This window comes from Rousettus aegyptiacus, unplaced genomic scaffold, assembly GCF_014176215.1.
Source record: "Rousettus aegyptiacus isolate mRouAeg1 unplaced genomic scaffold, mRouAeg1.p scaffold_m13_p_7, whole genome shotgun sequence".
Classification (NCBI taxonomy): Eukaryota; Metazoa; Chordata; class Mammalia; order Chiroptera; family Pteropodidae; genus Rousettus; species Rousettus aegyptiacus.
In genome coordinates this window covers 55306085-55320463 of record NW_023416310.1, presented here as the reverse complement: position 1 = coordinate 55320463, position 14379 = coordinate 55306085, and the positions used below count along the sequence as shown (strand labels likewise).

At 33.7% G+C, this 14379-nt stretch overlaps 2 pseudogenes; one reads left to right on the top strand and one right to left on the bottom strand.

Annotated features, from left to right (window-relative positions):
- LOC107506436 overlaps window positions 1-14379 on the top strand; it is a 151481-nt pseudogene that overhangs the window by 105649 nt on the left and 31453 nt on the right.
- On the bottom strand, window positions 13025-13202 carry LOC118605830 (annotated as a pseudogene).

Here is a 14379-nt window from a genome sequence, read left to right as displayed (position 1 = left end):
TGTGAAAATAAGCGTGTATACAATATGATACCCAAGATCAATTGCAGGCTTTATATTCTGAGGCATGATCATGCATTGATATATTTTCATATATATATATATATATATGAATCTGTAAAATATATATATTTTACAGCTTCAACACCATTTCAAACAATTTGACATATTCTAGGAGGAGAATTTGAGATAACTATTTAAAAATGGTTTTGTAATTTCTTGATTCTAAAATGTCTGTATTAAGAAATACCATTGTTTTGTTAACAACTCTTCCAAGAAAAAAATTTACACTAAAGAATAAATTACACTAAAGAATAAATTAAAAAATATTATCCAGTAAGCCAACAACATCATCTATTTACACAAAAATAAGATTAAAAATTTTAATATCATATCCTAGAATCCAAAATTTTTTAGTATCTAAGATTTCTTTACATTTAAGTTCTAAAATGAACTCATTTTTGATTCTTGACTGTTTTGCATGGCATCATGGGGGATATACTGCTTTTTTAGTTGATTGTGATTGTGACCCATTTCATACCATACAATTAACAGAAAAATTCTTGCAGTAAGATGAAGATTGAGATTTTATTTATGTTTCTAATTTGAATAAAATAATAGTTGTTTTTTAAATTGAAATATTTATCACTGAAAATAGAGGCCACTGAGATCTTTTGGCAGATTTTGTTGCTATCCTTCTCTGTGTGCAGTCTCTCCAGCCCTGCAAATGTTTGATCTGCTCTGAAAGGTCTGACAGTTACAATAGCCTTTAACTGCAATACTTGGCATGTGTCAGGAAACAATTTTATAAATGTTTTAATGACAAAAGATTCCATAGTTTCAGGTGTATTTTCTTCCTTAGTTCTATGAAATGTTTGGTTTTTGCTTTATAAAATATTATGTAAGTTGATTATTCTTCCAGTGACACTAATTTGCTTTCTTTTTATAAATTTTGGTAAAATATTTTCAGTGATGATGAAATGCAAATATAAGTTATAATTCAATTGTACGTGGTAATTGTTGTGCAAATACCTGAATTCAAGCAGTAATCTCAGAAGCAGATACTTTTGTCACATGTCATGATTCACACGTGCTTGGCACTGAGGCCTACATTAACATAAATATTTTTTTCTAGGATTGGCAAGATTATTTTTATAGAAACTTGAAGACACATGTAAGTTTGGGTATAGTTATGATATGAGGGAAAGAATGTTTTAAAATTAAAAAAAACTAAGTATGAAAGTGCATATATAGGATATATTTATTGTTTATTATTATTATTATTATTTAAAAAAAAAACAATGTCTTAACCATTATGTGGAAGCTTATCTTGAATAAAGCAGTGAGAGTTATTAATGGGGCAAGGCTCTTTCCAGATAAATGGTGAGATGTTCAGTTTGTCTCTGGTAGCTGCATTCTTGCTACATGTTTCTTCTCTAAAGCAATGTTCCACAAATTTAATGTTTCACTTTCTAACTCATGCAATACACAACTATCCACAAAATCTGTGTAGAACTAGACTTGGAATCAAATAGATTCAGAACTCGGTAGTTGAAACATATATATAATTAGTGTATTTTCTCTTAAACTTTATTCTTGGTTAGTATCTATTTTTAGTTTTCCAATATTCTGTTCCTACACTAAACACTTATTCAATCTTGGAAAAAGTTGGAATGAACTAAAAAAGCAAGACATGTAATTAAAAGTTCAAGGAGAAAAAACCAAAGGCAAGGTAGATGAAATATATAATATCATGGACTTAAAGGAGAATCACCACATTGTATGTCTGGTAGTCCCTGTCTTCCAAGCTCAGACAGAATCTCACCTTTTACTCACAATTTTTGAGTTTCCGCTAAATATAATTTTTAAGATGCCTAAAAGCACAGCTACAGTTTGCAGTTAGTCCTTTAAAAGGAGAAGAGAAATGACTTCGTTTTCTGAGTGATAGGCGTTATGCTAATTAACCCCTCACAAAAAGTGGTTTGAAAGTAGTTCAGGTAGAATTTATAACAAAACAACTTTGGAATGGTAGACATGACAAGGTGAATATTTAAAGTAATTATTGATTAAAAAAAAAAGATGTTATTCTTTATTAAAGTAAAAACCGTTTAGTTTGTTCATAGTTTTATTTTCCAGTAACAGATATTTCCTAAAGCAAATAGCTAATTCCCCCACCCCTGATTTCAACATTGTTCAGCAAAAACAAACCAAGAAAACATGCCTTGTTTCAGAATTGTTAGCAGAATAGACAGAAAAGAGGAACTTAACTTCAGTTCTCAGTACCAAAACATAATTTAGTTTTGAAAATTATCATGCAAATAGACGAGCCACATATTTAACTCTCCAGTGCCTAACAGTAGTTCATTGTGCAGTGAGGATGACTGGTGAAAAAATGCTAAATCTTACTATATGATTTTGATTTTTAATCCAAAAGAATTTAATTAGCTGAAAACAGTCATCATTTGTTCCATCATTTTGATATTCAGTGAAAGTCTTTCTGAATGAAATTAAATGAGCAGTATCCTAATTTCCTACATAGCAATTTTTCTGTTTTATTCTGGAGTTTATTGGTAAATATTCCTTCTACTATCCTGGGTCTACTTGCTTATTATTATCTCGTTCTTTTTGAAAATGAAGCATTGTAGCTCCATTCATGATAACACCAGTAAAAGAAACCAATACTCTTCTACAACATACAAACCTCCCCATGAAAGAGTTCCTTACAGGTAAAGATAAGGAGGTACCGCTAGCTTAACCTATTCATGTTGCAATCTGAAACACTAATCTCCTAGACATCTTCATTTTCTATTCAGATCTCCTTGCTAAGCTCCCAATTTAAGGAGAAAAAAAAAATCTATTTTTCGTATTTCTAAGTGGAAATTCTCAGCTGATTGTTGATAAACTGGGCACTGTGGCTGTCAGCAACAGATGTTATAAAACCCCAGGAAATGTTTTTCGTCTTACATGTCAGTTGGCTTTGCCTTGAATAAGCTGCACTTTTAACAGCAGGTTCCCTTTCTTTTTTGGCTGTCTTTAGTAATACATTCTCTCCCTTCCCACTCCATAAAAGCCCCACTCCCTTTAAAATGTGCCCTCACATGTTTCTGCTACAGAACAGGAAGAATGAATCCCGAGACAAAATACCTGAAGGATAGGTGCAAAATAGTTAAGGTAAAAAAAAATAATGGCGGGCTCGAGACTGAGGATTCCATGCCAAGTCAAATTTAGGATGAACTTTGGGTCAGGGCATGAATGAAAGTTTCTTGTCTACCACAGATTCTTAAGGCAGGGAACAGCTTGCTCATATAATTATATAACTCATAATTATATAAATGAATGAGCAAAAAGAAAAGCAGACAGATGCATAGAAAGAAAGTTCTGGTAGATATTAGATAATTGAGGTTTAAAATCAGGCCTCAGAAAATGCTTCAAGCAATAGCTAAGATTTCTCCCAGAGATGCTAAATGTACAAGGAGGAATAACAGCCAAATTGTCCAGCAATTTCAGGGAGGCTTTGATTTTTCATTGCACGGACCATGTCTTTTGGGTGTATATATGATTTCGCTAGGATCCTGGTACCAAATGTCCTTGCCCAGAAATGGAGTGATATTCTATAACTGGATACATTTCTCTGTTCCAATCAGATATTCAGACTTATTTAAAGAAGTAACAGTTCAAAGTTTATTCCATTGAATAAGAAGTTTTGGTAGACCCAAGATTTGATTGTAGGTAGACCAGACTCTAAATCACATGGTCAGCTGTGAATACCTCACGGGATTATCATTTGTTTCAATTAAAACAATGCACATTAAAATGCTTTATGTGCTATAGCAGTTGGAAAATAGAAATAATTTTATTTGCAAGTAAGAATTTGTTTAAAGAGTTTATCTGTAATTTATTGATATTCACTTGTGTGCCATTTGTGGATGTGCATAGTAATTATTCCATCCTTATCATAGTAAAAGGATAATGGGAAATGGCAGTAGATCTGGGGGCCCTTGCCTAAATTGCTACCCTACAGTTTCTTCTTAGCCCTATGTATGCCCATGCCAGAACTGATGTGATGATGGCCATCTAGTGAGCTGTTTGCCTTATTGTCACCTCAGGCCACCCCAGTCCAAGCTGACACAGGAGTACACTAGGTTCCTGCAGGAGACTTCTACAGCTTTCTGTTCCAGGGTGCAGTTTGCCCTCACTCCCTGTACATGCTCATCTGTCAGCCTATGTTCCACAGAGTTGTTTCCGTTTGCCCAGTGGAGGAGGAACCACTCTCATAGGGCAAGCAAGTGAACTTATTCTCCTTCCGGTGGGTTTTAGCCACACCAATTCCAATGGAGTCTGAATCTCCATTGCAAATTTACCTTTCCTTAGGCACCCTCTCTGAGCTCCAGGGAATGTTCATAATTTTCTTTTCATCTTTATAGTTACTCTCTTATCATAATTTAATAATTCCTTTTGTTAAATAGCATCTATTTAAATTGCTACGTAGCTTCTGTCTTCTGATTAGTCACAGACTGATTCAGTGTATTTAATGCCAGATTAGAAATTTATAGAAAAAGAATTAGAGTTAAATGACAGGTCAGAAAAAAGTGTCTAGTTTGAAGAGAGAAATAAATGTTTTTTAAAAAAGAATATAATTAAAGGAACTCAGAAGGCAACAAGAGAGACAAAGGGTAAGAATAAATATTGGAAGTGATAATTACTTAGAATTGTAATAACAAAGAAAGATATTAAGCAAAGATTCAAAAACATTATAGAATTTGAACAAAATGAATACAAAAAAAAATCATACTAAGGTAAAACTATTATAATGTTGTAATAAAAAACCAAAGAGGAATTCATAAATACAGAAAATAAATGTCATAATACTGTTGAAGAAGCAAGAAAACTGAGGATTTACAACAGAAAAAAAGGAATTCCAAAGACAATGGAGGTTTTAAAAAACTTTAAAAATTTTTGAAAGACATTTTCAGCAAAACCAAAACAAAATATAATGTAAATGAAATAAAAATACAGAAAAAAAATTGAGACAAGAAACATATAATCTTAAGTGGTAGAAGAGAGATACATAATTAAAATAAAGATGAAATAATTCCAGAAATATGTACATAGGCTATTTAAAATAAAAATAGGTGGATAGACAGTAATCTGGTAGATAGATGGACAAATAGACTGGATAAGTAGGTGGTTAGATAGGTAGGTAGATGGTAGATAGACAGACAGGCGGATAGAATTCAACTTAAAGACAATACCACAGAACGTTGGATGAGGGTACATAAAGTTAAATTGTTCCTTACATTTTCTTGTTAGGAGTAAAATTATTTTATGTCAGATCTCAACAAGCCAAGAGTATATGTTATAATTTCTAGTGTAAAAAAAAAAATTTGGTAAAGGTACATATCGATAAAAGCTAGCCAAAAAAAAAAAAACCCCTACCTTAAAACTTAAAAAAAATGGCAAAAAAAAAAAAGAGGACAAAGGGATATAGAAAAAGATCCTAAATAAAAAATAAATAATAATATGGTTGGTTAAAAATATAACAGTAATTATATTCAATACAGTCTCAATACCAGATTACTAAACTGTAAGTAAGGGAAAAGAAAGAGAACCAAATACTGCTGAACAGCAATTGTACTTAGAAAACTTGTAACATCTCAAACACAGTTTGCAGCCCCTTTCACCAAACAAGATGCCTTCAGTTACAAGAGATGACAGTGAAATGGATGTACACCATTTCAGCTTAGGAAAAGTACCTCCTTCATCTTTCACTTACCTTCTATATGTATGTACTGGGGGTGCATGTGAATTCATCAATGAGACTTTCACAATATTCTGATAACCAGGTAAATTGACTTGATATGTCATCTAGTTAAATTTCAACATTAATCTCAAATGACTACATCCCAAGAGTAGTATCATGAAAAGGTCACATTCCCAGATATCTCTAGGTTTGACTGGCTTTTAGTTCTCTATTCATACCATACAAAACTAATAAAAATAAATCAGTTTTCACTACTGCTGTAAAAAAAACCCTTTATGGCAAGAAATACATTTCATGATGATAAACGAATCAATTTATGAGAAATATATAACACCTCTAAATGAGTGTATACCTAATAACATCTGTAAAGTGAAAATCAGCAGAGTCATAGTCAGAAATAAGTAGAGACATAGTCAAATCTATGATTATGTTGGAATATTATAATAACTTGTCTTCATGCTTAATAGAATAAAGAGAGATAAACAATCACTAATAGCATAGAATATATAAACAAAAATTTAAAATTTTTGACTTAATCGACATATATAGAATAAACTTTAGACTAGATATATTAATTAATTGCTCTTAAAAGTTACCCAAACTGATAATATTCTGATCCACAGAGCAAGGAATTGACTTACACAAATTATGTTCTTTGATCACAATGGATTTAAGATACAGATTAATGCAAAAAAATGATCATTAAAAATCTTCATAAAAAGTCAGTTAACAAATGGTCTATAAAATTGTCTGGAGGCAAAAAGATACCTGAGGATTTGATTCTTTCTCCAGTCCTCTTTGTAATACTAACTCAGAAATTATTTACCAGATTTAAGATAAATTTGAGTCCTCTGAAGTTAATATTACGTTGAACCAAAGTCCTCTACTTGGTTAATAAAATTGTTTATTGAGTAAACTATAAGTGAAGAATAACCTTAATTGGGAAGTTGAGAGATTAGAAGATAGCTATCTTTTGGGTATCTACCCAAAAAATTTTAAACATTTATTCCTAAAGATATATGAACCCTGATGTTCTTTGCAGCATAATTCATGGTGGCCAAGACAGAGAAACAACTGAAATGTTCTTTGAGAGATGACTGGATAAGGAAGCTGTGGTACATATATACAATGGAATATTACTCAGCCATAAGAAAAGATGAAATATTGCCATTTGCTACAACATAGATGGATCTTGAGATTATTATACAAAGCAAACTAAGTCAGACTGAAAAAGTTGGAACCGTATGATATCACTCATATATGGGATATAAAACTGAAAGTAACAAATGAACAAGACAAAAAAAAATCATAGACACAGACAACAGTTTAGTGGCTACCAGAGGAAAAGGAGGAAGGGGGAGGTAGGTAATAAGGGTAAAGGTGGTCAAATATATGGTGACGGAAGGAAATTTAACGAGGGTGGTAAACACACAATGTAATATACTGATTGAATTGTAAACTTGAAATCTATATCATTTTATTAACCAATGTCACCCCAATAAATTTAGTTAAAAAATAAATTTCAAAAAGATAACATAGGTGAATGTCTTTATGAACTTCAGGTACAGAAAGCACCAACCAGGAAAGGAATGTCGATACTTTGGACTTTGCTAAGAACTTGTGTTTATCAAACAATATTGAAAGTGTTAACCCAGAATATTAAAAAGACATTTGCAATGGATATAACTAATAATCTGTTTATACAGAGCTTATTTAAAGAAATTCTACAAATCAATAAACCAAAAAGAGAGAGAAAAGAAAATCTCTTAGGAAAAAAATAGACAAAAGACTCAATCAGGTGCTCTTGATAAGATATTCCAATCGATAAACATGAAAGGCTGCTTAACCTTATTAGAATTGAACAAAGTAAAAATTAAAACCAGTAAAAGATACCAGCAAACCAGATAACACTTCTTGGAATGGTCGAATTTTAAAAGGCTGATATATTTGGTTCTAAGGAGGTTACAGAATACCTAGAATTCTCAAACTCTGTTGGAGGGATTATATATTGGTATGAGTCCTTTGGAAATCTTTTATTTACCAGTGAAAAGCAAAGTAGAATTAATGTGAACATAATATCTACAAATTCCATTGCTAGGTAGTTAGAAGCAAAATGTATCCCAGAGACAAGGTCATAGAAGCATTGCTTATATTAACCTGAAATTGGGAACAATCCAAAGGGCCATTAGTAGTAGAATGGATAAACAGATTGTGGAATATTTATTTAATGCAATATTCTAACAAATTAATATGAAGAAACTTTAGTTTTACTCAATAAAGATGAATCTCATATCTATAACTTTGAATAATTGTCTAATTCTATTAGTTTATATTTAAAAATAGGCAAAAAGTCTTTGATAGAATTCAGGACAGTGTTTGCCTTTTGGCTGTCAGGTGGAGATAGATATTAGAAAGATATATGAGTGGCTATTTCTTGCGTGCTGGTTATATTCTATGTCTGTGTTTGGGTTATACAAATGTGTTTCCATTTTAATAATTTATTTTGATATATACTTGTGATTTGGGGGCCATTTGCAATGTATATTATGCTTCAATAAAACAATTAAATATACATATACAGCTGACTCTAGAACAATGCAAGGGTTAGGAGCACAGACCTCCCACGCTACTGAAATTTTGAATTTAACTAATATCTAGATCTCACCTCAGCTTCTGGAGGTGGGGCCTAGTTGTCTGAGTAGCCCTTTGAACCTTTTGGTTTTCCTGGAAAAAAGAAAGAAAAGTCTGTTCATCTCTACTAGTTCCTGTCCCACCCTGCAAATCCATGTAATGCTGAGTTGTGAGTTGTTGCATAATGACTTGATGAATTAATCAGAGTAAGCAGACATTAAACTGGAAAAGTAATTGAATGGAGACAGAAAGGTAATTTTAGGTAGGCTAAGGAAAGAGAACACTTCAGTAACAGCAAAGAAGTTTGAAGATTTTTGTGGGGGCGAGAGTGTTCAGAACATGTTCCTGAAGGATGAAGATATATAGGACTGAAAACTCACTGGTTCAACAGCACTTATGAAAAAGTATTCCCCAAGTTATTAATCTCAAGAAAGCAGGAATTTGTTCACTAAGTACAGTAGTCCCCCCTTATTTGTGATGTTGCTTCAGTTACCAGAGGTCAACCATGGTCTGAAAATGTTAAATGGACAATTCCAAAAGTAAACAATTTACAAATTTTAAATTGTGCACTGTTCTGAGCAGGATGATGAAGTCTCGTGCCATCCCACTTCATCTCACCCAGTAAGTGAATCGCCCTTGTGCAGTGTATCCCCACTGTATACACTACCTTTCAGTTAGTCACTTAGTAGATGTCTTGTTTTTCATTTTGGTCATTGCAGTATTGCAGTGCTTGTGTTCATATAACCCTTATTTTATTTCATAGTGTTCTCAAAGAGCAGGAGTAGTGATGCTGGAAATTCAGACATGACAAAGAGAAGCCATAAAGTACTTTTTTTCAGTGAAAAGCTATTGGTGCATAAGGGGAAAAACATAATATATAGGGTTTGGTACTATCTGTGGTTTCAGACATCCCCTGGGGGTCTTAGAACATAATCCCTGTGTGTAAGGGTATGACTATTGTGTCTTTTTGCCCCCTAATAGACCTCCTGGATCTATCTTCATGTATTTGTCTAATATGTTTTAAATCTGTTTCCGTTTTTAATTTATGTATCAAAATAGAAATACTAGGTTTTGTGATTGTTGAAAAACAAATGGCATCCGAAACTTCCTTGAGAAAACCTGCCTATTTCTGACCCTTTAAATTATAAACGAAATTCTCAGAACTGCGAACATCACTTCATCAGCAGTACCTCAGCCCAGCTGGACCAATAACATTAAATGTAGAATGAATAATAACAGTGTTGTTCCCAGAAAACAGTAACAAGGGGAATTCATCACCCATGCTGGGGAATGTATCCAGAAATCTTCCTTGGAACTCAATTGACATGGAAAACAGGTAAATCCCCTCGCACTAATGCTATGCCACAAAATCAACATGCTCACCAACAGCTGTATGTATCCTCACCAGTGCAACAACAGGAGCCATTAGTAAGAGATATAAAGAAACCATTACTCTTTTCTGCTGAGTAATGAATGTCATCAGGCAGATTTGTCATCCCTTAGTGAAAGAAACTTCTCTTGCATTTTATAGATTTGGATGTCCAAGAAACTGTCATTTCTATTTGGACAGATGGAGAAACTAGAAGAGCTGGGGAGATAATACTTAGGTGGAAAGTATTAGGTTTGTTTCTTCAGAAAACTTCAAAATAGATGCTGCTCACTAGGCCAGCAAAATAGTTTCTTGCCAAAACAGTTCTGCCAAATTTAACGTAGATTAACAAATACTGACGAGGCTTAAAAAACTAAAGACCTCATGCCCTTAATAAAGTTACTCCAAAAGGGAATATAGAGGATATAGAATTGGATTTTCACACAAGATGAAATTAAAGTAGTAGATCTATATATATGGTTGAGATTGATATAGTTTTAAAGAAGTAAACTGATTTTTTTAAAAAGGTGGTATGCAAAATAGTTAAGACACTGAAATGTGGGACTGGACAACTATAGGTTTAATGCATGGGCAATTAATGCATGGGAAATTAATTTTTTGGCTTAGAGAAGCTTCTGCCTCAAAATACCCTTTTCTTTGCAGAACTTGCTTCTGGGAAGAAGATTGGTATCTTGGTATTATGGCCAAAAAAACTCACTGGTGGAAAGTGGTTAATTGAACTCTGAATCTCTTCCTTTTGAAATTCAATGTTATAGAACTTTTCAAGGTAGTTAAGTTTAACTGGCAGGCAAAAACATGAAAGAACTATAAAAGTATAAAAACAATCCTAAAAATACATCAAATATTCAATAATATTTTTTCATGATTTGTGTGGAAATGAATCACAATGTATAGGTTAAATTCCCCCCAAAATTCAAATGACATTAACGAAATAAAAAAGAATAGTATATGAAACATATATAGGCTCAAAAAAAAAAGACCCACAAAGAAGATTTTCTCATGAAAGAAGGGGAATTGGTATTATTGACAGAATTGCAGCACAAAGGGTCAGAAGAATGTGGGGCAGTGGTTGGATTAAGAACAGTGTGTGGCCGAGATGATTCTCTCTGGAATCTCAGCCACCCGGATTGGCAGAATTGCTCTGGGAGTAATAACTGAGAGATTAATATGTAATGATGAGCGCCAGCATTGAAGACCCAAACGTGGGCTTCTTCTCTGTCCACTGCAGGATTCTGGGCCAGTTGGGGTGTGACTGAAGCAGTGAAAGATGGAAGAACACAATTTATAGAATTAGTTTTTAACTGTGACTCCGTGGTACTTGTGTCCGCTAGAGCAGAGGTTCCTAGCCCCAGGGCTGTGGACCGATACGGGTCCATGGTCTGTTAGGAACTGGCCTGCACTGCTAGAAGTGAGTAGTGGGTGAGAGAGCAAAGCTTCATCTGTATTTGCAGCTGCTCCCAGCGCTGCCTCAGCTCTAGCTCAGATCATCAGGCATTCGGTTCTCATGGGAGCACTGGTCCCTGCTGCCGAAAAGTTTGGAGACCGTTGCAGTAGAGAAAGAGGCAGGTACGGATGAGAGATAAAGACCTACTTTTTCAAATCAACTGGAGGAAGGTAATCTTTGGAGAAAGGGATTCTGAAACTTGTATTTCTGTATGTGTGTTGTGTGTGTGTGTGTACACATGTGAGCACCTACATACTCCGTGAAAAGGCATTTGACTATGTATGATACAGGCATGTTTTGGTTGATGAAATGATGCTTAATGAGAGAAAAAGTAGTGGCTATTACATACATGTATACACACTAAATTTCACTTTTACATATATAATCACATCTAATTTATATAACATTATCTCATTTTACAATGATCAGACCTAGGCCCAAGTAATAGAGGAAGTTAATGGCCAGGGAGAGAGAATGCGACTGGAATCTGCTTATCAAAATTCAGTGGTCTAACTTCATCTTAGCATTATGCAAAGCTAAACAGATTATCGCTGTGTCTAATTTCCAAAAGAGTTACCTGTTGTCATTAGAATAAATTATAAAATATACAAGAAAGATTAGCAAGGCCTGATCCCTGACGGATGCTCCAGGCTCATGTGTGGCTGCTCTCTCACTCCTCTCTTCTCAGGTACACTAGCCTTCACTAAGACCCTCAAATATAAAGTCCTTGACCATCTTGTACTCCTTCATGTAACTTAGTATACTTAGGTTTATTATTAATTACCAGTAATTTTTTATTTAATATCTAATTCTCCAACTAGATTATAAGTTCTGTGTTGACAATTCCACATGTATTTGCTTGACTAAGCCCGATACATCACAGTATCAGGCACACAAAAAGTTCTCGCTATATGTTTCTTTAATTAAAACTAATAGTAAGTCATCTTACTAAGACCTTGTATAGCTGCCACTCTTATGACATCTTTCTAATTCCGCACAGATTATATCTCATTGTCTTTGATTAGCCTGTGTAATTTATTCTGCCAAATCCAATTTAAGACATTCTGGGATGGTTCTCTCTCCCTCTTCTCAACTCCTCTCACATTTGCTGTTAGAATTACACAATCAACATTTTATTGCAATGATTTGTTTTCTAAAAATACATATATTTCATGAGTATATATATATTTTTACTTCAATAAGATTGAAGATATTTTTGAAGTCAATGGCCATGCTACCCTGAACAACCCGGATCTGGTCTGATATCCGAAGCTAAGCAGGGTCGGGCCTAAGTTAGTATTGGATGGGAGGCCACCTAAGAAAACCAGGTGCTGTAGACATAAAATAAATAAATAAATAAAGGATTGTAAACTGAAAAGGTCTTTGCAATCTGTGAAGTCAACCAAGGGTTCGCCTCATCTAAAAAAAAAAAAAAAGATATTCTTAAAAGAAATTCTTTTTTTCCTCCCATTTCTTTACAGAGCCTAATACCTGCTGGGCATTTCAATGTGATGAATAACAACTTGCTGACATTGATTTGGAAGACACTGAAGAGAAGACTGCAGTTAGAAGACAAAGGTTTTTGATAGAGCACATGATCAAAGAGAGGGCTCAGGAAGGAAGTCTTTTTTTAAGAGGCTGGTAAACATTTCGAAACATACACGAGTAAATAACAAAGTAGGTATTTGTCTCTCATGATGTTTACATGAGAAATGCACTGACAAAAGTCAATCTAAAAACCAGCAAGAAAGTCAAGGTTAATAGGAGATGTGTTGTTTGAGAACTGCAAACAGTATTCACAGAAGTTTTAATTTAATCTCATAAAACAGCAACACAGAAAGAGAAGCAAAACCCATTGGAATTTAAATCGCTCACAATTGTCTGTGTATTTGGCCTCTTTTATTCAAATATTTTTGGAGGTGTTAAACTGATAAGAACAGATACTACTCTTGATCTTACCCAAAAGGCCGAGAAGCGATTTTTGGGGGTTTTAAACATTTAATTTAATCAATCCGACAGTACAAAAATTGGCAATCTGATAGAAGGAGAACAGTTGAATAGATTTTCTTCTTTCACCATGAATAGAACTTGTGGACTGAGGAAAACTTTGTTCCCTATTCATTATGTGTCATAAATCTATAGAACTGAATAACCTTGTTCTGAAATTTTTTTCCAGACATTGAACCTGAGGCTCTTAATCTCAAAATCTTGTGTCCCAACCTGTGTTGCTTTTTATCTTACTAAACTGTGAATTCTGGGCACCTCTATTTTTTTTTTTTTTTTGCATGTTAATCTGTTACGTAGTATCTGGCTTTAATAAGGCTCTTATTTAAAAGTGAAAGGATTAATGAATAAATGCAGGAAGATGCTATTGTGAACAATATTTTTAACATTATATCTGGCAAAACATGAAAACCCCTCAGCTACAGTTCAGGGAAATGTATTTTTTAAAAAATTATTTATTTAAAATAGTTTCAAGTATGCAGTGCATTGGTTAGACATCTATATGGTTCATAAAACAATCTCCCCAATTGCTCCTTCCCTCCCCTGGCCCTCTACGTAGCCAAAATTTTAATACTTACTGTATTCCCCATGCCGTGCTCCCCATCCCCATGACCAAGTATTAACTACTCAATTATACTTCTTTAACCCTTCACCCCATTCTCCCAGCCCTCCAAGCCCCTCCCCTCTGTCCGTCACCAAATAGTCCACTATTTTTGAGAGTCTGTTTTTGATTAGTTTGTTCTTTTTATTCCTTAAATTCTGCATATAAGTGAAATCATGTGGTATTTATCTTTCTCTGTCTGATTTATTTCACAGCATAATGACCTCTAGGTCCATCCATGTCATTGCAAATGGTAGTACTGCAAATTGGTACAGCCATTATGGAAAACAGTATGGAGGTTTCTCAAAAAATTAAAAATGGATATACCTTTTGGCCTAGCAATTGAACTTCTAGGTATTTATCTAAAGGAAATCAAAACAATAATTCGTAAAGATCTATGCACTCCAATATTCATGACAGCACAATTTACAATAGCCAAGATATGGAAGAAACCTAAATGCCCATCAACAGACAATTGGATAAAGAAATTATGGTTCATATATACAATGGAATAATACTCAGTCATTAAAAAAAAAAAAAAAAAAAAGGAA